The 25,847-nt window shown below is 40.6% G+C and overlaps 1 long non-coding RNA gene across 1 annotated transcript; it reads left to right on the forward strand.

Annotated features, from left to right (window-relative positions):
* Positions 1–351: 351 nt before the first annotated feature.
* Positions 352–24,400, forward strand: LOC309809552. The gene is made up of 3 exons (XR_014294870.1): positions 352–517; positions 1,753–1,840; positions 24,157–24,400. It is a non-coding gene; the product is annotated as an uncharacterized lncRNA (long non-coding RNA).
* The last annotated feature ends 1,447 nt before the right edge of the window (positions 24,401–25,847 follow it).

Genomic DNA, 25,847 nt, shown 5'->3' on the forward strand with positions numbered 1-25,847 from the left:
AACCCACGTAAACTGGTAGCCTTACAGATCAGCAGTTCCAGTAAAGAAATTCTACTTTCAAGCTAGATGTGAGGCAAGCTCAGAAAGGGTTTTTTTTATTCTTTGCTCCACCCCAACTCCTCAAGTAGAAGCTCTAAAGGAAGCATTGTTGTAAACAATCAGAGGGACCGTTGACTTTATTCTAAGGTTTTAGAATTGTGGCTGGGCCTTAGCCTGAGAGTCTCCACTACTGGATAGGGCGCCTCCATGAGTTTGTTCCTTCTATCCTGAAAGTTTTAGCTGGGTATTTTAACAGTGACTGCCATGTGAGCATTCTTTATGTCATCCCTTTTGGTTACATGTTGATGTTTTCTTCTCACCCTCCAGGCCCTTGTCCAAGACAACAGGAAATTTTCAGGTCACGTGTTTCCTTTCCAGAGAGTTGTTTTGTGGATAGCAATAGAGTCTTTGGCATTCACAAGATTTAGAGGACTTCAGCATAATTTTATTTTCACATACCAACAGTCACTTACGGCAAGTACCTTTTCTCTCTTGCCAACCATAGAGCACACTTTTGTTCCCCCATCCAGTCCCCTGTCTCACTGGCCACAGCTCTGAAATGGCTGTGTTCTTTACCACAGTCTTCCTGAGACAGGTTACTGCCTCCTTTTAGGAATACCCGTGGTAAACCCACCTGAGGAGGGTTTTGACTCAACTAAAACTTCAACCAGCATCAGAGGCTTTCAAAGTATAACTGATAGGTACTAAAAATGTCAGTAATGTTGGTAGATACCACACAAGAAATTTTAAGCAGATAAAGCACCGTTTAACAAAACTACCTACCAACATCCTTTCAACAGACAAAAAAAGGCAAGAGGAAAAAAAAAGGAATAACTTATATAATTAATCTGTACAAAATAACACAATTGATATATTTTTTAACAGTAATAATCACAGAATGCTAAAGCTGGATGGGACATTCTGTACTGCTTAGGTGGGCTGCCTGGTGTAACAAGTGCTGGCTTCTTTCCTTTTCTCTCTCTTGTTTTACTTTGGTGATGAAGACAGGAAGGCTCAGGGAGGGGAACTGACTTGGCCAAAGTCACACAGGCAGCTGGGCAAAGTCAGAATTGGAAACGCAATGTGCACCTTCTTCCACATATATAAAAGGCTGAAAACACAGAAGACTGTGATATTTATATGCATACTTTTCCAATTTATTTTCCAGTGTTTCCTTTTTCCCCTGTTATCTTTTAACCCAAATTTCCCAACTCCTTACACAGACTATTTTGGAAATTAGAAGACATAGTTTTAATGCAAATAATGCCTTTTTAAAAGAAGTTGTAAGCACCCACAACATTTTTATGCTTAGTGACTTGATGCCAACTATATATATTCGTGGGTGGATGGGTATATCTGGATCTATAAATGTCATTTGTATATTCATATACATTTGTACACCAGATTTCCAAATCTAGTTGTTTCCCCTCACCTCCAAGGAACACACCACTCCTGACATTTCAATAGCATAGCCTAACTATACAGTTCCATCATGGGAGTTTGTATTATATAAGTTTATGGTAAAGGTAAAAATATGGGTCTTGATAGCTTTCTTCTAGTGATATTCATTATCTTTTGCTAGGAAAGATGAAAATATAAGCAATCAGTGCTTTTCTGTGGAAAGGAAGGAGAATTAGATCTAAATAAGAATAAGCAGCATCTCAGGCTTGACAAACTTTTCCAGAAATTTTTTTTTCCCTTCTCTGCAGAGAGCCCCTAGCATGGGACCTGGGTCTGGCTGCTGAAAGAAGTGTCCATGCAAATCTCATTCTCTATTTTCTGTAATCACCACCTGAAATATGTAAGTAAAACACACAGTCTAATGTACCTTAATGTTCATCCTCATACTTTAAAATAAGCATTATTTCTTGGTGAGTATACTTGAGAAGTTTTCTATTTAAACTACGTATACATATGATACCAATTTTTAAAAATCTTGTGTGTATTCACATATATAGGAACAAAAATCTATATGTATGTTTACCAAGATGTCCACGATGGTTTTCTTTCAGTGGTATGACTTTTCTTTATACTTATCTCTATTTTTTACAACGATTATTGATTTCTTTAATGTTCAGAAAATTATTAATTTAGCACAAAATATTACGTAAAACCTTTTCAAATGGCATCCTTTGTCTCTCTGATTCACTGGAGTTTGTAGCTACTTCTATTCATTCAATAAATATTGAATGAATACCTACTATGTGCAAGGTCCTGTGCTAATGGCTGTCAGATAAATAGTTTTACTATTTTACAAAGCTCAAGCCTGTCAGCTAACAGATATTCACGGAGTGCCTGCTCTGTGTTCACAGCTGCCCAGTAGGAGTTCTGGATACAGTGGTGAACAAGATAGTGTTCTGTCTCCAGGAGCTTATATGCTATAAACACGTAAACAATAAATAACAGTGGTCAAGACGCATGTTATGAAGGACATTTTGAGGTAATGTCGCAGATAGTAACTGGGAGGATGAGGCTGCTTTAGCTGAGAGTTTGTGGAAGCCCTCGTTGAACAGGTCACATTTGGACTGAAGACGGAATATTAGAAGGAGACACTTTGTGAAGATATGACCTCGAGCAGAAGGAACAGCAGGAGGGAAAGACCCAAGATGGGAACAAGCTTGGTATATTCAGGGAAAACAACAAAAATTGGCAGAGTACAGAGAAGGAAGAGAAGTAAGCAGAAGCCAGTAGGGCAGCCTTCCAGGCCACAGTACAGAATTTAGATTTGATTCTCTGTTGCAAAGAGAGGTCTTTGGTGAGTTCCAAGCAGAGAAGTGATGTTGCCTAGTTTACATTCGAAAAAGATCCTGCTGGCTTCTGTGTCAACAGTGGATTTGGGGGAGGCAAGTGTAGTGGCAGGGTGCTGTTGAGCACATAGCAAGAAGCTGCCACATAAGGATAACTGTGGAGGAGAGATACTGAAAACTTTAAAAAGGGAGAATACCTCTGGGTTGGGGGGAAAAATGTGCTCTACCATTATATAGCTACTTTTCTCTTTTTTTTTTTTTAGATAAATTTATTTATTTATTTTTGGCTGCGTTGGGCCTTTGTTGCTGTGCACGGGCTTTCTCTAGTTGTGGCGAGCGGGGGCTATTCTTCGTTGCGGTGCGCGGGCTTCTCATTATGGTGATTTCTCTTGTTGCAGAGCACGGGCTCTAGGCTCACAGGCTCAGTAGTTGTGGCGCATGGGCTTGGTTGCTCCGCAGCATGTAGGATCTTCCTGGACCAGGGCTTGAGCCCATGTCCCCTGCATTGGCAGGCGGATACTTAACCACTGCGCCACCAGGGAATTCCGCTACTCTTCTAACTTTTGTCTTTTAGAGTGTGGCTGAGATTACTATCATCTCTCGGTATCCTTTCTCCTCTATTTTTGTAATAGAACTCCCTGAGTTCTAGCTAGACACATGGCCATTAGGTCGTCAACTACATTTCCCAGCTTTCCTTGCTACTGTGAGTGACCTTATGACTAAATTTAGACCACTGGGAAATGAAGTAATGTGTGCTCAGTCTAGATTATCTCCTTAAGGACATAGTCACTTGGTAAACTTTCTTCATTCTTCCCTTGGGCTGAAACTCAGACATGCATCAGCCCAGCTTTGACCCCGGGGCATGAGAACATCACCCTAGGGCATGGTGGAGCACCAGATGGAAGGACCGACTTCCCTGAATGACCTCATGGGACAGCCCTCCGGCTGACCCTCAATGCTCCTGTTCAATCTATATCACGTGAGAAAAAGAAAGTTCTTTCTTTTTTAGAGCTGTGCTGTATTCTAGGGTCTTTTGGTTAGAACCGCTTATCCCATACCTTAAGTAAATGAGGAGCTTTGGGGAAGCCAAAAGAAGCATTTACAGCAGAGAAACCAGGGCATCGCAGATGTCTTTGGGCCAATCGGTGCCCCCTTGTCTGGAATAGGAAGAAAGCATAGCCAAATGAGAGAAAAACTATTTGGATACTAATCTGCTCCAAAGCCCTAGGGCCATACCCAAGCCTTGGGAGAGTCCTGACCACCAACTAAGATTTAGGGTGAGTAATAAAGGAACGTTCCAATCATGAACTCTGTGTAACATTAAGTTGTGATACGCTGATAAAAAAGAAACTGAAAAATAACATAGACTCGTTTTCTTTACCAGTTATTTTAAAGAAACTTTACATTTTGAATTAATTACTCCTAGTGAAGAAGTATGTATATACTACACACAAATGGAAAATACACCAAATTCTATATCAGTGGAGCACATTTACACACGAGGCCTTGTTCCTCCATCTCTACTGGGTGGCTACAGCTAACTCTTCTCATCTGGTTGTAGTGTGCCTTAATTTGGAACCTTACTAATTTTTTTAAAAAGCCCATCTCAAGGTTATGAAGGTTTACACACACACAAAACAAAATGAATTAAGTAATACTAATATTATGTTAGGTAAGAAAATAATCTTCAATATGGAAGATACCCAAGCTCCCTTAGAGAGTTGTGGGGTTTTTTTGAAGATTAAAAAAGAGAATGTATGTAAAGCAACCAGCAAAAAATATTATTGTTGTTGTTAGTTTCTCCCTTTCCTATACTCACTCAATTATTTGTCTTTCAAATTCCAAAATACTCTGAAATCTGCCATGAGTCCCTGAAAGAATGATGAAATGATCATTCTCAGTAAGCTGGTAATTTGGCTTTTCTACATCACTCAATATAGCATTGAAGTGAAAGGTGGGAGGGAAGGGACACTAATATTTATGGAGCATCTACCATGTGTACACTTTAGGTTGGTTATTTCCTCTGATCTTAATAATTCAGTGTGGTGATACCATCATTCTTTTTTTTTAATTATTGCAGTAGTTAATTTACAATATTGTGTTAGTTTCAGGTGTCCAGCAAAGTGATTCATTTATGTTTTTTTCACATTATATTCCATTAAAGGTTATTACAAGGTTATAGTTCCCTGTGCTATACAGTAAATCTTTGTTGCTTATCTATTTTATGTATAGTAGTTTGTATCTGTTAATCCCATACTTTTTTTAAATTTTGAAAAAATTTTATTGGAGTATAGTTGATTTACAATGTTGTGTTAGTTTCAGGTGTACAGCAAAGTGAATCAACTATACATATACATATGTCCACTCTTCTTTTAGATTCTTTCCCATATAGGCCATTACAGAGTACTGAGTAGAGTTCCCAGTGCTATATAATAGGTCCTTATTAGTTATCTATTTTATATACAGTAGTGTGTTTATGTCAACCCCAATCTCCCAATTTATCCCCCCCCACCCCCACTTACTCCCTGGTGACCATAAGTTTGTTTTCTATGTCTGTAACTTTGTTTCTGTTTCGTATATAGGTTCATTTGTACCTTTTTTTTAGATTTCACATATAAGCGATATCATATCCCATACTCTTAATTTGTCCCTCCCTCCCTCCCTCTCTCCCTCTCCTCTTTGGTAACCATAAGTTTGTTCTCTATGTCTGTGAGTCTGTTTCTGTTTTGTATATACATTCATTTGTATTATTTTTTTAGATTCCATGTATGTGATGTCATATAGTGTTTATCTTTCTCTGTCTGACTTACTTCACTAAGTATAATATCCTCTAGGTCCATTCATGTTGCTGCAAATGGCAATATTTCATTCTTTTTTATGGCTGAGTAATATTCCATTGTATATGTGTGTGTGTGTGTGTCTGTGTATGTATACACACACACACACTTGGGTTGTTTCCATGTCTTGACTATTGTAAATAGTGCTGCTATAAACATTGGTGTGCATTTATCTTTTCAAATTAGAGTTTTTGTTTTTTCCAGATATGTACCCAGGAGTGGGATTGCTGGTCATGTGGCAGCTCTATTTTAGTTTTTTTTTTTTTTTTTTTTTTTTTTTCTTTTTGCGGTATGCGGGCCTCTCACTGCTGTGGCCTCTCCCGTCGCGGAGCACAGGCTCCGGACGCGCAGGCCCAGCGGCCGTGGCTCACGGGCCCAGCCGCTCCGCGGCACATGGGATCCTCCCAGACCGGGGCACGAACCCGCATCCCCTGCATCGGCAGGCGGACTCTCAACCACTGCGCCACCAGGGAGGCCCATCTATTTTAGTTTTTTAAGGAACCTCCATACTGTTCTCCATAGTGGCTGCACTAATTTACATTCCCACCAACAGTGCGGGAGGGTTCTCTTTTCTCCACACCCTCTCCAGCATTTATTGTTTATAGATTTTTTTGATGATGGTCATTCTGACCGGTGTGAGGTGATACCTCATTGTAGTTTTGATTTGCATTTCTCTAATGCTTAGTGATGTCGAGCATCTTTTCGTGTGCCTGTTGGCCATCTGTAAGTCTTCTTTGGAAAAATGTCTATTTAGGTCTTCTGCCCACTTTTTGTTTAGGTTGTTTGTATTTTCAATATTGAGCTATATGAGCTGTTTGTATATTTTGGATACTAACTTCTTGTTGGTCACATCATTTGCAAATATTTTCTCCCATTCCATAGGCTGTCTTTTCAGTTTGTTGATAGTTTCCTTTGCTGTGCAAAAGCTTTTGAGTTTGATTAGGTCCCATTTGCTTATTTTTGCTTTTATTTCTTTTGCCTTGGGAAACTGATCTAAGAAAATATTGCTACGATTTATGTTGGAGAATGTTAAACATCATTCCTATTTTAACAATAAAGAAACCACGTTTGACAGAGGTTAAATTCCTTACTCAGTCACATAACTAATAAGTGGTTGTTAACAGTTGAGCTGCAGTTCAAACTCAGAGCTGTGTGACTCCAAAGCTTCCCTTTCTGGCTGTACCTCTGGAGTGGTCTAAGCCTCATGGTACACAGGATGCAAGGTTGTATGTGACAGCCCCAAACATAGTAGTGGACCCCAAAACCACTTCCTACTCTCAATTTTCTTTGTTAATCCCAGGCAGAATTAATCATTTCCTCCTCCGTATTCCCATTTAACATTTTGTATACAGATCCATATGTAGAGTAACTATTGGTTTACAGACCTATTCATGGTTGCCTTCACTAGACTGACAGCTTTTCATCAAACATTTAGGCAAACATTTTGGCATCTGTGTACTCTTCGTGTCTAGTATAATACCTGCAGGTAGCAGACACCTAATGAATGTTTATTGAATCATCCACAGATTCCTGAACAGCAATAACATATCATCATCCAGTTGCCCATGACCATCGCCAGGACTGTCTCTGAGTTATCTCCAGTCTAGGCCCCCAAGCCTTGTGAGGTTTCCATGAGCAGCAGGTATCACATGTGTGTGAAGACATGTGAAGCACTGCCTGTCAGAACTGTCACACACTGACTAATATAAACAAAAACCTTTTGAAGTTGTGCTTTATGGTAACTGCAGAAACCTTTCTTAGTAAATGAGAAAACAGCTTTTTCACTCTGCCTTGGTTTGATGCATTAAAATGTTCTGAAGGGCAGCACATGTACACACACACACACACACACACACACACACCTAACACAGTGAGAGCTAGCATTATCCCTACAGTATCAGGGACCTCCTGAACTGTAATCTCACCACATGGGGGCTGAATCACAATAGTAAACATAAGAGGAGCTTTCACAACAAATTCTTTAAACATATTCATAGCTGTCAGCAATGATATTAGATTTAATTAGGCAACCCTGATTTGTGCCGCATGCAATCTTTACTGTAATTAGATTCTTTGTTGTACACATTTTGTCACCACTGAGGAAAGGTCATTAAGAGGCACACTCTCCTATAGGTAATCGCATCCTGGACCCTATAAGCGTGACAGTAACTGGCAAAGAAAATGCACAGCTTCTTCCCCTGCATGGTAATACGAAGGGAACAAACAGTGCCTGCATCTTACTCATTTCCATTTTTTGTCAAAATGTTCTTTGTATAATCTTGCTGAGTCCATAGAGCATGTAACAGAATTATCACTATCATTTTGACAACACTAGGCAGAAAGGTAAAAAGCAAGCATCATTTTCTGTAGAGCTCTGTGCTGTGATTGTTGTTTTACAATCCAGACTGTCGTTCAATTTGGGGATAGTGTCAAGAACTATGGAAAATTCTGATATTGTATTCTACTTGCAAGCTGACAAGTTAGCCTGCCATAGTTTCATGTATTCTGATAGAAGAAATAAGAAAATAAGAAGAAATCAGAGACAAAGGACAGCTTATTATTCACAGCAATAGTAGGTGAACCAACTGTGCTGGCCTGGGGTTGCCATTAGGAGAAAAGTTAAAGCATCTTACCTGGGAATGGTCAGAGAAGAATCCTAAATTTTCTAATTAGGATTATGTAACTTCCTACCTCTTTCATCCTAATCATTACCCAGGAAGCAGCTGAGAGAAACTGATCCCCTTCTGGAGAGAGTTGCATTCAATGATCTAATTGTCTGAGTAAGGTGTGTAGACCAGGAGGAGGTGAGGGAGGTAGAGCTGGAAACATTGTTGAATCAATTATTGAGGACGCCATTCCAAAGCTCAACAATACCAGATGCCCATGGATGTCAGGAGGCATGGAAGGTCCATCAGATAGCTTGACTATAAGTCCATTGTTGAGTAGCTTGTGATAAAAAGCACACCATCATCAGACTGTAAATGTCCAGACAGTCAAAAAGTTGACCTGGATTAGTTTCACGGACCACAGTAGTGTTGCCAGAGTTGGCAGATCAGACTGGAACAGAAATAGCATAACCTGAAAAAGTATTAACAGCCCTGAGACCCCATAGATAGCCCTGGGAAGGGACCAAAGGTCAAATGTAGTTCTTCTGCCAGGAGTCGGTAGGGTTGATGGCCCACATGATGTGTCCTTCCTTGTGCAAGACAGATGGGTCAACTTTTGGCAGGTGTTCAAAGTCTGGCATGCAGCAGTAATCTCTGTGCCGGAAACTAGAGGCCTTGACTTTGTGCCCAGCCTACGATGCTTCCATAGTAAGTGTTTCCCTGTCTGGTACAGTGATGGATCCAGGCAAGGATGGTAAGAATCTGGACAGTAACAGCTTAATGAGCAGCTTGAGTCAAGTCAGTCTCGTCAGAGAACAGACTCTTAGCATAGGCTTGATCCAGACAGTTCTGTCGGCAGCCACAATTTATTCCCACAGTTTGCAGCCCCAAAGAGGGTGTCTCCAACCGGCCATTCTTTAGTTTCTAAGAGGCAGATCAAATAGCTAGACCACTGGCAACAGCCCAAGAGTTGGTAAAAAATATAACAAGGTTCTTCAAGGACATTATTATCTAGAACTATGAGGACAGCCTTGAGTTCTGCCCACTGAGTGGAGCAACTTCATTCTCATTTGGTTTTTGCATCACAGCACTGAAGTTAAACAGCCATAGCAGCCCAGTGAATACCACCAGGTTTCAGATAAATGGAATAAGTAGACCCAGGCATTTAGGGAAACTGCTGTGAATTGACAGCCCTGTAAGGGCCAGTGAGTTTGCTTCAGTTGACATAATGGGGCATAGAGTTTCCCCCAAAGGAATAGGTACCACTTTTACATGTAAAGCCTAGATGCTGCTGAGGCCAAGCTGGCTGTGTTTTTGAATATGCCATTTTCATTTGACAAGTGAAGCTTGTTGGGACTGTCCCCCTTTGTTAGTCATTGAATCTGAGTTGACTCACCCAAAGATAGAAATATCATATCAGAGAGTCACAAGGTTTCCATGGGTTAGGCATTCAGTTTTGATAAGAGCACAGTAGCAAGCTAATAACTACTTTTCAAAAAGAATGTTTCTAGTAGTTGCATCAGGGAAGTAATGAATCCAAAACCCCTGGGTGGAGACAGCCTCCTTTTGCTAGAGGCACCAATCAAAAACTCATCAGTCACAGAGGACAGGGAAATATTCACCTCCATCTCTAACTGTTTCTCCATAATGTGGCTGAGGTCAGAAGGGTAGGAGGACATCATTTCCTCATTCTCATTCATCAGCATTGTAAACCCAATCCAGAGTAGTAAGAGCCTGGATCCTAGTCAATGCCACCTCTGTGGTCTCCCACAGGAGTTTTTCTGTCTCAGAAAAATCTCTCCATGAAGGCCAATGCTTGCTTATAGAAGCCAGGACCCACTGCAAAAGAAGTTGAGACCTTTTCCTGTCATCTCCAAATGGATCTAAAGTTAGCATTGTAGATTGCAGGAGGATTTGAACTATGAGGAAGCCCAGCTGCTGCCATTCTTCCTTGATAAGCATTACACACCCCATTCCCTCAATTCCCAGGCAAATCAGGCAAAGCTCTATTGACTTGTCTGGTTTTTGCCTACAACGATAGCAACTTTCCTTCCTTTCATGCTCAGTGTGGATTTGGGTCTCTGTAACTTGTCTGAATGAAAATGGGACCTTCTGCCCACCCGAGATGAATCTTAGTACCTACTAGCTGTTACAATGGGGCAGATTTGAGGTTGACCCCTGGGTCGATGAGGAAGTTCCCCCACCTGGAGGAGAGTTCGTAATAAGCAGGGCACTGGTCAGGCAACTGTCTCTGAAACTCCTTCCTGACAACTCAGCCTGCAACCACCTTCCCAATTCCTTCTCTTTAGCAGGCAATAAAGTAAAGAACAGACAGACAAACAAAAGCATTTATTTTCCAGTTGGCCATAACATTTGGTCAACTCCCTTCTGATTCCCTTGAACTTTCCTCAAATCCTGTTAATTGGCCTGGGAGGCACTCATGCTTTCTCTTTCAGAAAGCCATGTCTTTGTCAGCATCCCACCATCATTGTCCAAACTGCCAAGAACTGTGAAGGGTCTGACATTTACCCTACTTGCAAACTAAAAAGTTAGCCTGCCATAGTGTCATGGATGCTAATAGAAAGCCTGCGATTCCTAGGCCAGAGATGCGGTTTATTACAGCACTAACAACAACCTGAGCATCAGCATTTTTATATCCGTTCCTAATTCCCACGGAATGCGAATAGGATCAGGTAGCATCCGCCCATGCAGTAGGTTGTGTTACAGAAGGACCCCAAGCTCAGGGAACCGGGATCTTTATATAATGGCCCTTAAGTATGCCTGCCCTTTGTTCCAGAGAGAGACACTACCTCTCACTTCCAAGGCTCTTGGCTCTACAAACATCCTTTTAAAGGAACAAAGGGCAAGTCAGTGCTTTGGCTCACAGGTGTGCAGAAATATGAGAAACCCCCAGAGAATTGCCTCCATTAGCAAAAAGCAATAACTAGCAACAACAGTATGGGAGTGGCACTCAAACACCCGTGACCAGGAATTGAGTCCACAGCTCATGTCATTCTGTGGATTATATACCTGGAGGTATTGGGAGCTTATGATTACACAGATAAATTTTCAACCTTCTGCAAGAGGTTAAAATAAAAATCCTCACAAGAAGAGGAAGCATCTGAGAATTTCAGGCATCTAAGTGACAGTAGAAGTCAAGGCATTTTTTTTTATACTAGATTAAATTCAAGAGCTATTGAAAATTGTTGAAGCAGTATGATGGGTATCTGGGGGTTCTTTTTACTGTTCACTCTATTTCTATGTGTTTAAAATTTTTTGTAATAATTAAAAAATTTTTTAATTAAACAATGTGAAAATAACAAAATTCTCTGTTGAAGGGAAAGTGCTTAGGATAAAAACTTCTAATGGTTGAAGCTGGTATAGAATGTTTCTCCCCAGAAAACCTGTGGTAGGAAGAAGAAAAATATTCAAGTATTTCATCTATAGATATTACTGAAATTGACATTTAGTTTTAGAAATACTTGATATATTTTAAATATGGGGACAAAGACCTGGGATGAAAGAAAGTTGAACAACTGAATTTTACCAGATGATTAACTGCTGAGGATCTAACATATAACCCAAACATCACTAAGATTCCAGTGTTCACTGAGCAGAACAAAAAGGAAGGACTTGCAAATGTTTACAGAAGAGGCTGCTTCTATATAGCAAATGGAATCAAAACAAACAGTAAGGGGAGTCTAGTCATTCATTCTTTTTTTTTTTTTAGTTTCTGCTTTATAACAAAGTGAATCAGTTATACATATACATATGTTCCCATATCTCTTCCCTCTTGCATCTCCCTCCCTACCACCCTCCCCATCCCATCCCTCCAGGCGGTCACAGAGCACCAAGCTGATCTCCCTGTGCTATGCGGCTGCTTCCCACTAGCTACCTACCTTACGTTTGGTAGTGTATACATGTCCATGCCTCTCTCTCAATTTGTCACAGCTTACCCTTCCCCCTCCCTGTATCCTAGTCATTCATTCTTGCATTGAGTATCAACCAAGTGTCAGCACTGGGCCAGGTGAGTGTATCTAAAAAGAGAACAGGGGGCTTCCCTGGTGGCGCAGTGGTTGAGAGTCCGCCTGCCGATGCAGGGGACACGGGTTCGTGCCCCGGTCTGGGAAGATCCCACATGCCGCGGAGCGGCTGGGCCCGTGAGCCATGGCTGCTGAGCCTGCGCGTCCGGAGCCTGTGCTTTGCAACGGGAGAGGCCACAACAGTGAGAGGCCCACATACCGCAAAAAAAAAAAAAAAAAAAAAAAAAAAAGAGAACAGGTTTAAAGATTTTTTTTTTAAGAGAGGGGGAATAAACTCATGATCTTCAGTATTTTTCTAAAATTTGCATTAACCTTATATTGTGATAGTTCTTGTATTATTTAGGATTTGAACATATTTGGGGAAAGGAAATAGAGAATGAAATCTGAAAGGGGACAGGTACAGGTGATACAGATCTGAACTGATGAAGATAAAATGCAAAGATACCTCATCAAGCTTGCAGTAACTCTCTGCATGGGCCACAGGATGACAGTGAGTGAGTCTTGGGCAAATTAACCTAAACTATGATTATAAGATGATCATCTCTGAATTATTTGACTCATTAGAAACCCTGGCAATAGAATCCGTTATTGTCTTGTTCCTTTGGCCCCTGTTTTATAGCTGCCTCAACCCCACATCCCAAGAAAGGCAGAGAAGGGTCAGTAGGCACTATATTAAGAATTAATAGGAAGATTAAAATCCCTTAGGAAGATGATTGCTGAGAAAGGATATTATCAAAATATGTAAAACCTTGGTGAAGCCCAGGAGTGCTGTATAACACTGTACCAGTTGCATCCAGCAGGGGCACCAGGCAAGGGCATGGTGAGGGTGAGGGAGTCGGGAGGGGACCAAGCTGGGAGTGAAGCCTAGCCATGCTCTGCTCACGGAACCGTGCCCCTGGCACAAGACTGCATCTGCCTGAAAGAGGGAGCATCCTTTCCTCAACTGAGTGCCCAGAGGGGGTGCTTTTTTCTTATGTGCATAAAGCTCTGTCTGTGCTAGCTACGGCTTTAGTGTGAGAACATCCTCAAATCCTGGAATGTTTCAGGGCATCCACTGAAATTCTATGAAAGTAGTTTAAAGATAAATAAAAGATGGCATTACTTTATACAGTGGGTAGTAAACATATGGAACTCATTATCCTCAAGATGTTGCGTAGTCCACAAATATAAATAGGATAAAGAAAGCTTTAGATAAATCCATGCTTGTTAGATTCACATGAGCTGCTAGAGCGTTGTTAGAAACACACAGGGAACATCTCCAAGTGCTTTCAGGGAAAACACAATGTTTATCTTCAAAATGTCCTGCAGTACCAGTGCCATGAATTGAACAGGCAGATCTCTGGCTCTCCGGGTTTCTCAGCATCCATAATACTCAAGTTTTCCAGATAACTGAGGGCTGAGCTTCTGTATCCTAAGGATTTTCTTTACATTAACAAATTGTGTACAAAGTTTTTCTCAGTGTTGGTATGAAGTTTTATGTGATCTTAAACTGAGTTTGCCAAACTTAACCTTTTCTTGAGAACTTGGAAATGTCATGACAAATGTGCATTTCTGTACTGGGCTGTAAGAGTGATATGTTTGTACTGGGCTGTAAGTGTACCCAGGGCATCAACTCAGATGTATGGCACTATTTGACTCTCACCTATTCCCACAGAGTTCCTGTGGTTTGTTCTTTTCATTTCTTTCAGTATTTGTGCTTCCTTTACAAAAAAATTTTAATCTTCTCTCCTGTTCTTCAAACTTCTGTTTTCACTCTTGTCAGTGGGCTTGCAGGGAAAACCCTTTCACTCCTAATATGCTGCTCCCACCTCTTTGACTTCGGAGGAAAGCATCCTACTCTCCTCTGTGTCATGTCACCTCAGCTGTGAAACAGACCTTACCTTAATTCACTACAGCCCTCAGAGACCAGGCTGCACCTTTAACAAGCTTAACTGAAGGTTGGGGAGTAACAGAAGAGAAGTACATTTTAGTACTGCTGCTGGATTTGGCTACCAGATGAGCTTACTCTGAACCCAGCAAGGTTCAGACCCATTCTGAGTCTTCCACAAAGATATGCCTGTTTAGTTCCCATCCCTGTCCAGCTCAATCCAACACCAGAAGCAGGTCAAAGGTATCCACAACTCCAAGCACAAGCCCACTGCCAAGCTCCAGACATGGGAAGGAGATGTTTCCCCCCTCCAGTTCAAGGCCTATTTCTCCAATCATCATTCACTGGTGCCAGCATCTTATTACTTTCCTAAGATGACAGACCAACAGAATCATGAACTTGTCCCATGGTTCCCAGTAGGATAATGCATCAAAACACAACAGTGCAACACCAGTACATTCTAGATTATTTGGCCTTATGTAGCCCACAGACATGAGCCCTACCAAGTGCAACTCTGTCCTTGGTGTAGTCTGTCCACTACTGTGAGATGCATGTCTTGTCTACTCATCCTTCATGCAATCTCCAGATTTTGCTTCTGAGCAAGGGTGCACACAAATCTCCAAATGAATAAGTGGTACTTTTCAGGCATGATTTAGTCTAAATTCACTCTTTGAAGATAATAACTATTTATCAAAGGGAAAATACAATGTGCAGAGATGCAATTCTGCATATTACAAAACAGGCATTTGTTGTTAGGTTATAAAACAAAGATGTTTAGCAACTCAGAGTCACCCTGATTGAAAGTCACCAGCTCAGAACAAGGCCTTTGCTTAGGTTTGACACCTAAATGACTCATTCTGTTGATTTTCCCAAAATAAGAGAACAGTCTACCCTGAAGGTGAATTCTAGCTGCCATCTCTAGGGAGGAAAGAACTGTCTATAGCTTTTAAATCACAGAGATTTCTCCCTCCTGTCCATCAAGTTTTCAAAGATCTTTAAGCCTGGGTTTCAGTGCAGTTTCCTCCATAGGTAAGCATGCTATTTAATAGATTCTATAATACCCTTATTTTATTTTATTCATTAAAATTTTTACATTTCAACATCTCTGAAACCAAGACACATAATCTGTGACAATCACATTTTGCCAAGCAGCACTCATGACATAGTTGCCTACATCGTGAGAAATTAGTCCATTAAAAAATGAGCTTGCTAGGGCCTCCCTGGTGGTGCAGTGGTTGAGAGTCCGCCTGCCGACGCAGGGGATACGGGTTCGTGCCCCGGTCTGGGAGGATCCCATATGCCGCGGAGCGGCTGGGCCCGTGAGCCATGGCCGCTGGGCCTGCGCATCCGGAGCCTGTGCTCCGCAACGGGAGAGGCCACAACAGTGAGAGGCCCGCATACCACAAAAAGAAAAAAAAAAAAAAAAAAAAAATGAGCTTGCTGAAAATATAGTGACTTGGTTGTTCCCATCAGAGCCTGACTGGACAACTGCACAGCTTCAGACAGCAAATCGTTCAAGGATATCTGAGTTAGGAGTATAAACCTGAACACCTTCCAGCAACTTCCAGGAGGATTCATAAAGCTCCAGATTTAAAACTTGCATAATGGGTGTTACTGGCTTGGGGAAAAGTCATTGAGATAATAATGAACACGCTTTTAAGAAATGCTGCCTCACCCATGCTCTTGGCGGCACAGTGTCTATAGAAAACCACAGATACCAGTGATTCTGAATTCAAAAGTGATTCAGAAGCACAAGCCTCTAAATGTGCAGAAGTTTTAGAGAGTACTTTTTTTTTTACTGAAATATAGTTTATTTCAATGTTGTGTTAATTTCTGCTATACAGCAAAGTGATTTAGTTATGCATATATATACATTCTTTTTCATATTCACTTCCATTATGGTTTGTCACAGGATATTAAATATAGTTCCTCGTGCTATATGGTAGGACCTTACTGTTTATCCATTCCGCATATAAGAGTTTGCATCTGCTAATCCTAAACTCCCAGTCCACCCCTCCCTCGCCCTCCCCCTTGGCAACCACAGTCTGTTCTCTATGTCTGTGAGTCTGTTTCTGTTTCATAGATATATTCATTTGTGTCATATTTTAGATTCCACATATAAGTGATATCATATGGTAATTGTCTTTCTCTTTCTGACTTACTTCTCTTAGCATGATAATCTTTAGGTCCATGCATGTTGCTGCCTTATTGCAGTATGGCATTATTGCATTCTTTTTTACAGCTGAGTAGTATTCCATTGTATATATGTACCACACCTTCTTTACCATTCATCTGTCAATGGACGTTTAGGTTGTTTCCATGTCTTGGCTATTGTTAATAGTGCTGCTATGAACATTGGGGTGCATGTATCTTTTTGAATCAGAGTTTTGTCCAGATATATGCCCAGGAGTGGGATTGCTGGATCATATGGCAACTCTATTTTTAGTTCTTTGAGGAACCTCCGTACTGTTTTCCACAGTGGCTGCCCCAGCTTACATTGCTACCAACAGTGTACGAGGGTTCCCTTTTCTCCACACCCTCTCCAGGATTTGTTATCTGTAGACTTTTTAACGAGGGTCATTCTGACTGGTGTGAAGTGGTACCTCGTTGTAATTTTGATTTGCATTTCTTTTAGAGATGACTTTAACCAATTTATTTTGATTAATTTACCCTCTTCATTATGCAAAAGAGTGATAAATGATTTTTTTAATCTGCTGTCCAAATAACTCATTCTGTGTTATAAGAAAGCCTCAAGTCATAGTTGGACAGTGTTTTTTTTTTTCCTTAGAGACATGTAAACGAATGGTTTATGTGACTGAACAGTGTACTCACCCAATCTGTCCCCCAGACTTCCTTGTGCTCTTTTAAGTAGGCTGTGCATGTGACTAATTCTGGCCAGAGGATATGGATGGAAAGTGACTTGTGTTATTTCTCAATCCAAGCATGGAAAAACTAGGTCTTGACTTCCAGTCACTTCTCTCTCACCATAGTAAACCCTGAAACTTCTCATAGAGATGATGGAGCCTTCATCAGCATGTGTCTCCTGAGTGACTAAGTAGAACAGAAGCCTCAAGTGACCTTCATTGTAGCATGAAACGAACTTTTGTTGTGTAAGGCCCTGATGTGTGGGGTTTGTTTGCACTACACCCTGAGTCTAGCATATCCTTCCTGTAATATTATAACGTACAACAACAGCCAATGATATCTTACATTTGGTGAAATACAGTACAGGCCTACTCAGTGATGTGCTAGCTAGTAAGTGCCCAACAACCAGCTCTCATGGGGGTGGGAGGAGTCCCTGACTTGTAATATTTGCTTATTTTTGTGGTGTAAATACTCCATCATAGCCGATTTTGAGTTATCAATGTGACATCCACCAGCTTGCTAAATTCCAGAAAATTTAACAATTGGCTCTTGTGAACCAATATAAGTGAGCTCCAGCATACCACCAGACATATGCTATAAACCTCCCCAGTTTACTTCTCATACAGCATCTCTTGGTTTTTGACACCCAAATTCACAGAACATATATCGCTCTCAAAATATCATTTTGGGGCTGACATTTTTATGGGGAAAATATACGTTTACATACTCAAAACTCAGTAGAACATTTTTAAAAAGCAATACGTGGGGAAAATAACTGATAGAAAGTTAGAATCGTGCACGGACTTTAAAAAGTGCACATTGTCAATGAAGGTGAGTTTCTGTGTCACTGGTACCAAGACATTGAAGCATTCTGAGCAGCTGTTAACTTCTGTGTCCATTCTTTCATAATCAGTAAGCTTGCTTAGTCATTTTACATCATAAGTCATTTGTTACTTACCTATACACATCTTAACTATGGTTTCATTACCTTTTTAGAAATCTGTCGGTGGTTTGGGTCTGATGTGTGACACATTATAATTTTTCCCATTTGAAATAATGGGAAACAGGCATCCAGTCAGTTTGTTTCATGTAGAACAGCTGATTTTCAGTAATGGATTACTGACATGGGGTAGGAGATGTGAATTATATAAATTCTAAGACCTTTAGTTCTTATGAGCTTGAGCATATGAATTTAATGACATCTATTTTGCCTGCTCAGGGAACTTTTTGCATAGTTCTTGGTTTGTAGTTGTGTTCCAGACAGACAGTACTTCTGGGGAGCTAAGCTGTGGATGGCTGAAGCAAAGAATTCCTACATTTCTAATATAGTTAAAAATATATGGAACAACATTAGTTATTATCTATTCTGAGGTGAGAAACAAGGTGGAATCTAATTATTTCTGATTCATTGATGCAAAATAAATCAGTAACCATTCAGAGAATGGTTAACAACCTTAGCTAATTCATCTGCTCAAATGTCTTTCCTCTGGACCAAAGCTTTCATCCTTTGACCTTCTCAATCCTGATGAGTCAGAATGAGACTGAGACCCTTCTTAAGACTTTTCCCAGCACTATCACTTTTCCCCACTCCTTTTATCCTGGGCAAGGTCAGTCTGTGGAAAAATGAAAAGACCATTTAAGCAAGTCCACCTATTAAAATATACTTTTCTGCTTGTCACAGGGTCTGACATTTTCCTGATAGAGCTTTATCCTTTTGTGTCTTGAAACTCTGGAGTCTTAAATAAAGAGTCCCCTGGGAAAGGTCACACCTAAAATTCTTTACTGTCTGTTTCCTTGGAGGAGATTAAGACAATTAGTTGAGGTCAAAGTCCTGAGAAAAAGAGATCAAAGTAGGCTCTTAGGGAAAAGTATGTTCTAAGAAGGGAAAAGACAAGCAGGTAAGAAAGGACTAAAACAAATTTCATTTCCTTGACAGTGTAGTTTGGAATTCCCAAGAAGTCCCTGACATTTACCCTAATAGACCATATTACCACCACCCTAAGGAGACACCAATCCAGCTCCACACAGATTTCACACTCCCTCACATAATAAATTTTGGCCAGTGAAAGAGCCAAATTATGGTTTTCAGATGGCATCACAAGACCCCTTTCCTTTTAAACTATTAATTTTGTGATTCCATGGATGGGATAGTATTGAATCTTATCCTCCTAATGCAGTGTGTGTCCTTGCCTAGGAAAATAGGTGAGTACCTGAAACTCCCTCAATGCTTTCATCTACAGCCTTGCTTCTTTTTTTTTTTTAGCATCTTTATTGGAGTATAATTACTTTACAAAAGTGTGTTAGTGTCTGCTTTATAACAAAGTGAATCGGCTATACATATACATATATCCCCATATCTCCTCCCTCTTGAGTCTCCCTCCCACCCTCCCTATCCCACCCCTCTAGGTGGTCACAGAGCACTGAGCTGATCTCCCTGTGCTATGTGGCTGCTTCCCACTAGCTAGCTATTTTACATTTGATAGTGTATGTATGTCCATGCCACTCTCTCACTTCATCCCAGCTTACCCTTCCCCCTCCCTGTATCCTCAAGTCCATTCTCTACGCCTGCATCTTTATTCCTGTCCTGCCCCTAGGCTCTTCAGAACCTTTTTTTTTTTTTTTAGATTCCATATATATGTGTTAGCATACAGTATTTGTTTTTCTCTTTCTGACTTGCTTCACTCTGTATGACAGACTCTAGGTCCATCCACCTCACTACAAATAACTCAATTTCGTTTCTTTTTATGGCTGAGTAATATTCCATTGTATATGTGTGCCACATCTTCTTTATCCATTCATCTGTTGATGGACACTTAGGTTGCTTCCATGTCCTGGCTATTATAAAGAGAGCTGCAATGAACATTGTGGTACATGACTTTTTGAATTATGGTTTTCTCAGGGTATATGCCCAGTAGTGGGATTGCTGGATCGTAGGGTAGCTCTATTTTTAGTTTTTTAAGGAACCTCCATACTGTTCTCCATAGTGGCTGTATCAATTTACATTCCCACCAACAGTGCAGGAGGGTTCCCTTTTCTCCACACCCTCTCCAGCATGTATTGTTTGTAGATTTTTTGATGATCAGCCTTGCTTCTTTGAGTGGGCTGTGGACAAGCATGATTAGCATCTCTTAGAAATATAGAATCTTAGGCCCACCCCATACCTACTAAATCAGAATCTGTGTTTTGATAGATCCCCAAGTGATTAAAATGCACGTTAACATTTGAGAAGACTGATCAACAGTACTTGGAAAGCTAAGGAAGCTCTAAGGACCTCTGGACCATCTCTCAAACAAGTACCGCATATGTATCCGAACTTGGTGCTTAGCAAACATCTGAAAGTTTTTATCACTGAGGAGAACACTTCTGGTCTTCTTTCAGTACTACACAAAGTTGGACTGTCTGACTTATAGGAATAGAGGCTATTCAGAAATGACTGATAAGTGTTCCAGCCTGTTTTTATTAAATAATTCTCCCTAGTACATAGCAGGGCCTTCTTCTCTATATTCAGTTTGCTTTAGCGTTACTGTGGAGGACTTGGGCCTCAAGTTCTCTCTGCATTTATATGTTTTACATACAGCCTGTCCAATAATAGTGCTAATCACACAGAGACATTCTTTTGTTAGCTGATCATTTAATACCTTGATCATTGCATATCTAAGGCACTTTAATATTTGAAATAATTCTGTATTGCTTAAAGCACTGTATAGTCCTAGAATCATAACGTCTTAGGGTTTTTGCATAACTCTTCAGGGTATCTTTAGTACACCTCTCATTTGCTGCTGGACAGCCAACAACTGGTCGTCTTCCCTCTGTTTGGACATTTCTAATGACACGACACATACCACTGAAACCACACAACTCAGATTGGGACTTGAACCCACCGTCCTTTAATTTAAATCACACACCTGGTCTCAGGACTTAATGAAGCTCAGGTTCTTTATGTCTCAATGCAGAAAGAATTCAGTGAGAGACGAAGTGATAGGTAAGAAGTGGACTTATTTAGAGAGAGACACATTCCTTAGACACAATGCAGTCTGTCTCAAAAGGTGAGAGTGGCCCGAAATACAGGGTGGTTAGTTTTTATGAGCTAGTTAGTTTCATAGGCTAATGAGTGGAAGGATTATTCCAACTATTTTGGAGAAGGGGCAGGGATTTCCAGGAATTGGGCCACCGCCCACATTTTGGCCTTTTATGGTCAGCCTCAGAACTGTCATGGAGCCTATGGGTGAGTTATTTAGCATATGCTAGTGTATTACAATGAGCATATAATGAGGCTCAAGATCTATGAGAAATTGAATCTTCCGCCATCTTGGGCCTAGTAGGTTCTAACCAATTTATGTCATATTCCCAACAACTGTGTCATTCTTTTAAAGGTTGTGCCCTGTCCCCTTCCCTCCTGTTTCACCTCCTCCTAGTTTTGAACAATTCTAATTAGTAGAAGTTCTTTCTCATACTGGATTAAAACTTATTGTCCATTTGTCTTTATAATCATTTATTCATTGCAGTTATTAATTCTACATCTTATTTTCCTTAGCTGGTTGATATATTCTTTCTTGTTACTAGGAAAATTGGGAACCAAGACACAGAAATATTATAGCACAGTTCCATCGAAAAGCACATGAAGAAACCAAGACACTAGCCTTTCTTTCTAATTTATAGTTCTGTTCACTAGACTGTCTGCCAAGAAATGCTGCTCTGTGACCAACACTGTGATAATACGCAAGCAAAAACATCAGTCCCTGGGAAAGATCATGGATCAGGGTGTGGTAAAAATCCACAAACTCTGTCCCTCCCTTTTGGGATCAAAAAATCTGGCAGACATCCTGGGGTAGGATCTGTGGCCAGAATCCACCGTGGGGAGCTGATTTGTTCCCACAGGGAGATCTGAGTCTCTGGCAGCTGGCAGTTTCCCTTTGTGAAATGGGTGTTCCTGGCACTCCATAAAAGTCCTCCCTCCCTCCACACTCTTTTTTCTCTCCACCCCCGCACTCCACACCCTACTGCACACACCCTCCCACTCCTACATCAATGAAACCCCTCCCTAACATACATTCTGCACACACACGCCCCCAGAGCTTCCTCTGCAAACACACCCACACCTCTCTCAGACACACACCAGGCAGCCCAAGGCTTTCTGTCTCACGCCCTAATCCTTGCTTCCACTCAGCCTCCTCAAAGCACCTTATACCGTATCTACCACCCCTACTTGCTGTTCTCATCATCTCGTCTGTTTTACTTTATTTTGTGATTTTCCTTCACCTCATCCCAGCTCACCCTGCTTTGCTCCTGGGGCCTGGGAATGCTGGCACTGTAATTTTGTTCTGCGCATGTGTAATCTGGAGCTGTCACAGGCAGGAAAGTAGTCAGCCTGCATGTGCCTGCCTGTTCTTCTCCCGCAGCTAGTCTAAGACGGAGGATGGGAAGGAGCTGGCAGTCAGTCTTATTTCTGGAAACTACAAAAACTCTTGTTTTCCCTCTTGAAATTCCTGGAGGAACCAATGCTGTCTCTACTATAGTCATTCCTCCTTCCCTCTAACTCTGTCGCAGGCTTTCCCATCCTGTCTTCAGGTGCCCTTCCAATATGAAGCTGGAGGTGGCATCCCTCACATCCTGTCCATTACAACCAGTCACTCAGGGCTAGGAGACCCCACAGAGGATATAAAGGACAATGAAAGAGGGCAATTAGTTTGATCATGTTTAACCAGAACCTTAGATAATTTAAATATATGCTAGTCTTCTGGAATCTACCTACAGATATAGCATTGAAAAACATGCTGAATCAATGAAATACAGAACATATCAGTTTATAGAACTTCTGTGCACATAGTACCTGATAGCTTTGCTAGGATTTAAAAGTGGTCTTCTTGGGCAAATGATTTGCCTCAGTTGCCTAGGTTTCTTATTTTTCCTTGGTGAGGTAGATGGTAGTTTAGCTAAATAAATGTTCAGAACAAAAGGGGTCCTTTATTCCTTTCATACTAATAATTCTTGAATTTTTAATAACAGCTGTTTACATCAACTAAATATTAAGCATAGCTACCACATTGCATTGGACATTAAACAAGCAAGTAAAATAGATATTGTTTTGGCTCACTGAAAATTTACCATCTAAAAAAAGATCATATCAATAGGACAAAAAATATGTGAATAAATAGCCACAAACAGCTTTGGTCACTTTCTATTCACATTAAAAGGAAAATAAATTAATGAGTCCCTGCTTTCCAAAGAATAAAGTCCTAACATAAATTTGGTATTCAGGAACCTACTGATTTGAGTCGTACACTCCTCTTCAACTCTGTCTTTCTTCCTTTTTCCCCACCAATGTAGTAGTCTACACACTGGACTCACTGATTCGCAAATATCGTCTGTGCTTTCCCACATGATCCAGGGGGCCTGTCATTTCTACATTGTATCCCTCATAGTTCCTAGCCATTGAGTTATGCATAATTTTATAGTTGTTGAATAAACATTTGCTGAAAGTAAGCTTCATGAGAACAGGGCAGTTGCAAACAGAGCAGAAGTAGAATTTGGAAAGCTCATTGAATAAAAGAAAGAGATGTCATGTCCTCTTAGCCTTCATAGTGCTTGCTGTTCCCTTACGTTAAGCCATCACCCTTTAAGCATTCTTATTCATCAACACTGTTTTTCTGTTGCCATAACTGCCCAACAATGTTAATACATTTCATAGCTTTAGGATGTGCTTATTCAGCCTCACATGTCCAGGCTTCGCTTATCTTTGGACTGGGTTTTACCAGAAACTAACAAGTTGCTATCACCACATGTATCTAAAACACACAGAAAACAAGTCAGCACAGCACAAGTAGAGACTAGAACCAGACCCCCATAAACTAGTTAATTCATCCTCAATTCAGTACATCGTTGAAATACTATCTTCAGGGGTATATAAGCATTCACATGTTTCATTAATTTCTTCCCTCCTAGGGAACAGTTCATCTCTCGCATCCTCTTAATGCTTTGGGGCATTTGGTTGCTTCCTATTTTATTTAATATCAATACCTATGATAAAGTTTAATTTATAAACTAGGCACAGTAAGAGATTAACGATAAGTTAATAATAAAATAGAACAATTACAACGAAATACTGTCGGGACTTCCCTGGTGGCACAGTAAAGAATTTGCTTGCCAATGCAGGGGGCACGGGTTCGAGCCCTGGTCTGGGAAGATCCCACATGCCGTGGAGCAACTAAGCCCGTGTGCCACAACTGAGGCTGCGCTCCAGAGCCCGCAAGCCACGTCTACTGAGCCCGCATGCCACAACTACTGAAGCCCACGCGCCTAGAGCCCGCGCTCCCCAACAAGAGAAACCACCGCAATGAGAAGCCCGCGCACCGCAATGAAGACCCAACGCAGCCAAAAATAAATAAATTTATTTAAAAACCCAACAATATATTGTAGCAAAAGTTGTGTGAATGTGGTCTTTCTCTCTCAAAATATCTTACTGTACAAATTCTTCCATCTTAACTAAGCACTTACCACGTACGGTGACCGTCACTTTTGCAGTTTGAGGTGCGACAGCAAAACTAGCATGAATTTCTTTTTCCTTCTTCACAGTTTCGCGGGTGGAAGATTCATTCTTCCCATAGATCTTAGCACCCTTGGCATATGATTTTTTTCTTTCCTTTTTAAGTAGAGAACTCTCACCTTTTCACTTAAAAGGAGCACTTTACGGCTTCTCTTTGGCATATTCGAATTGCTGGCATCACTACTTTCGCGCTTTAGGGCCATTAAATAAATAAAGGCTTACTTGAACACAAGCACTGCAGTACCGCAGTTGTTGACCTGATAACCCAGATGGCTACTAAGTGACTAACGGGAGGGACGCGCTGAACAAAGGGATGATTCACATCCCGGGCAGGATGGAGCTGGACGATGAGAGATTGTGTCACACTACTCAGAATGGCACACAGTTGAAAACTTATGAATTGTTTATTTCTGGAATTTAATTTAATATTTTTAATTTAATATTTAATATTAATATTTTTTAAATTTAATATTTTTGGATATGGTTGACTGCCGGTAACCACAGAAAGCATAACCGTGGGTAAGGGGGACTACTGTACCCTTTTGAACCGTTGATTTCAATTTTTGCCTTCTCCTAACCAACACTTTAAAAATAGCAGAGTCATAGGAGAGTAATTTTAATTTAATCTCACCTATTTGACCACTTTATATAATGAGTCAGAGGTACTAACAAGCTGTGAAATGTCTCATAAGAGAACAATGGAAGAGAAGAAAAAGTTTGAAACCTCTACAAACTAGATAATCAGGTCATGAACAGATGAGAGCTTTAAAAAAAATCATATATTTTTTAAACCTCTAGTAATATTGATACATCGCAAGGAAATCCTAAGTTTTTAGTAAAGTAAAAAAGAAATTAGTTTCTTACACCAGATACTTTATAATTTAAGCTTTGAATTAAAAATAATTGAACAAAGCTTTGCAGAGTTGGGTGTGGGGCTAGAGTGGTGGGATGGGGGGAGAACCATTTGTGGATGGAGGGAAACTGAAATTCTGGGAGCTACTGTAAAAAAGAGACAGAGTCCAGAAATTAAATTAGTAACTGTCTAGGCCTGGGGGGTGAGGTGAGGGGTGGATGGAGAGATTCAAGTGATGGCTAAGGGGTGTGGGATTTCTCTCTGAGGTAATGAAAATACTCTAAAATTGATTGGGGTGATGAATACACAACTCTGTGACAATACTAAAAGCCATTGAATTGTAACTTTAAGTGGTTGAATTGAATGGTATGTGAATTATATCCTAATAAAGTTGTTAAAAGACAGAAAGAGAGGGAGAGAATCAGCAAGTGTTTGGTTTGAGAATTT

This window comes from Mesoplodon mirus (assembly GCF_964341445.2).
Source record: "Mesoplodon mirus genome assembly, chromosome: 8".
In the NCBI taxonomy this organism is placed as follows: domain Eukaryota; kingdom Metazoa; phylum Chordata; class Mammalia; order Artiodactyla; family Ziphiidae; genus Mesoplodon; species Mesoplodon mirus.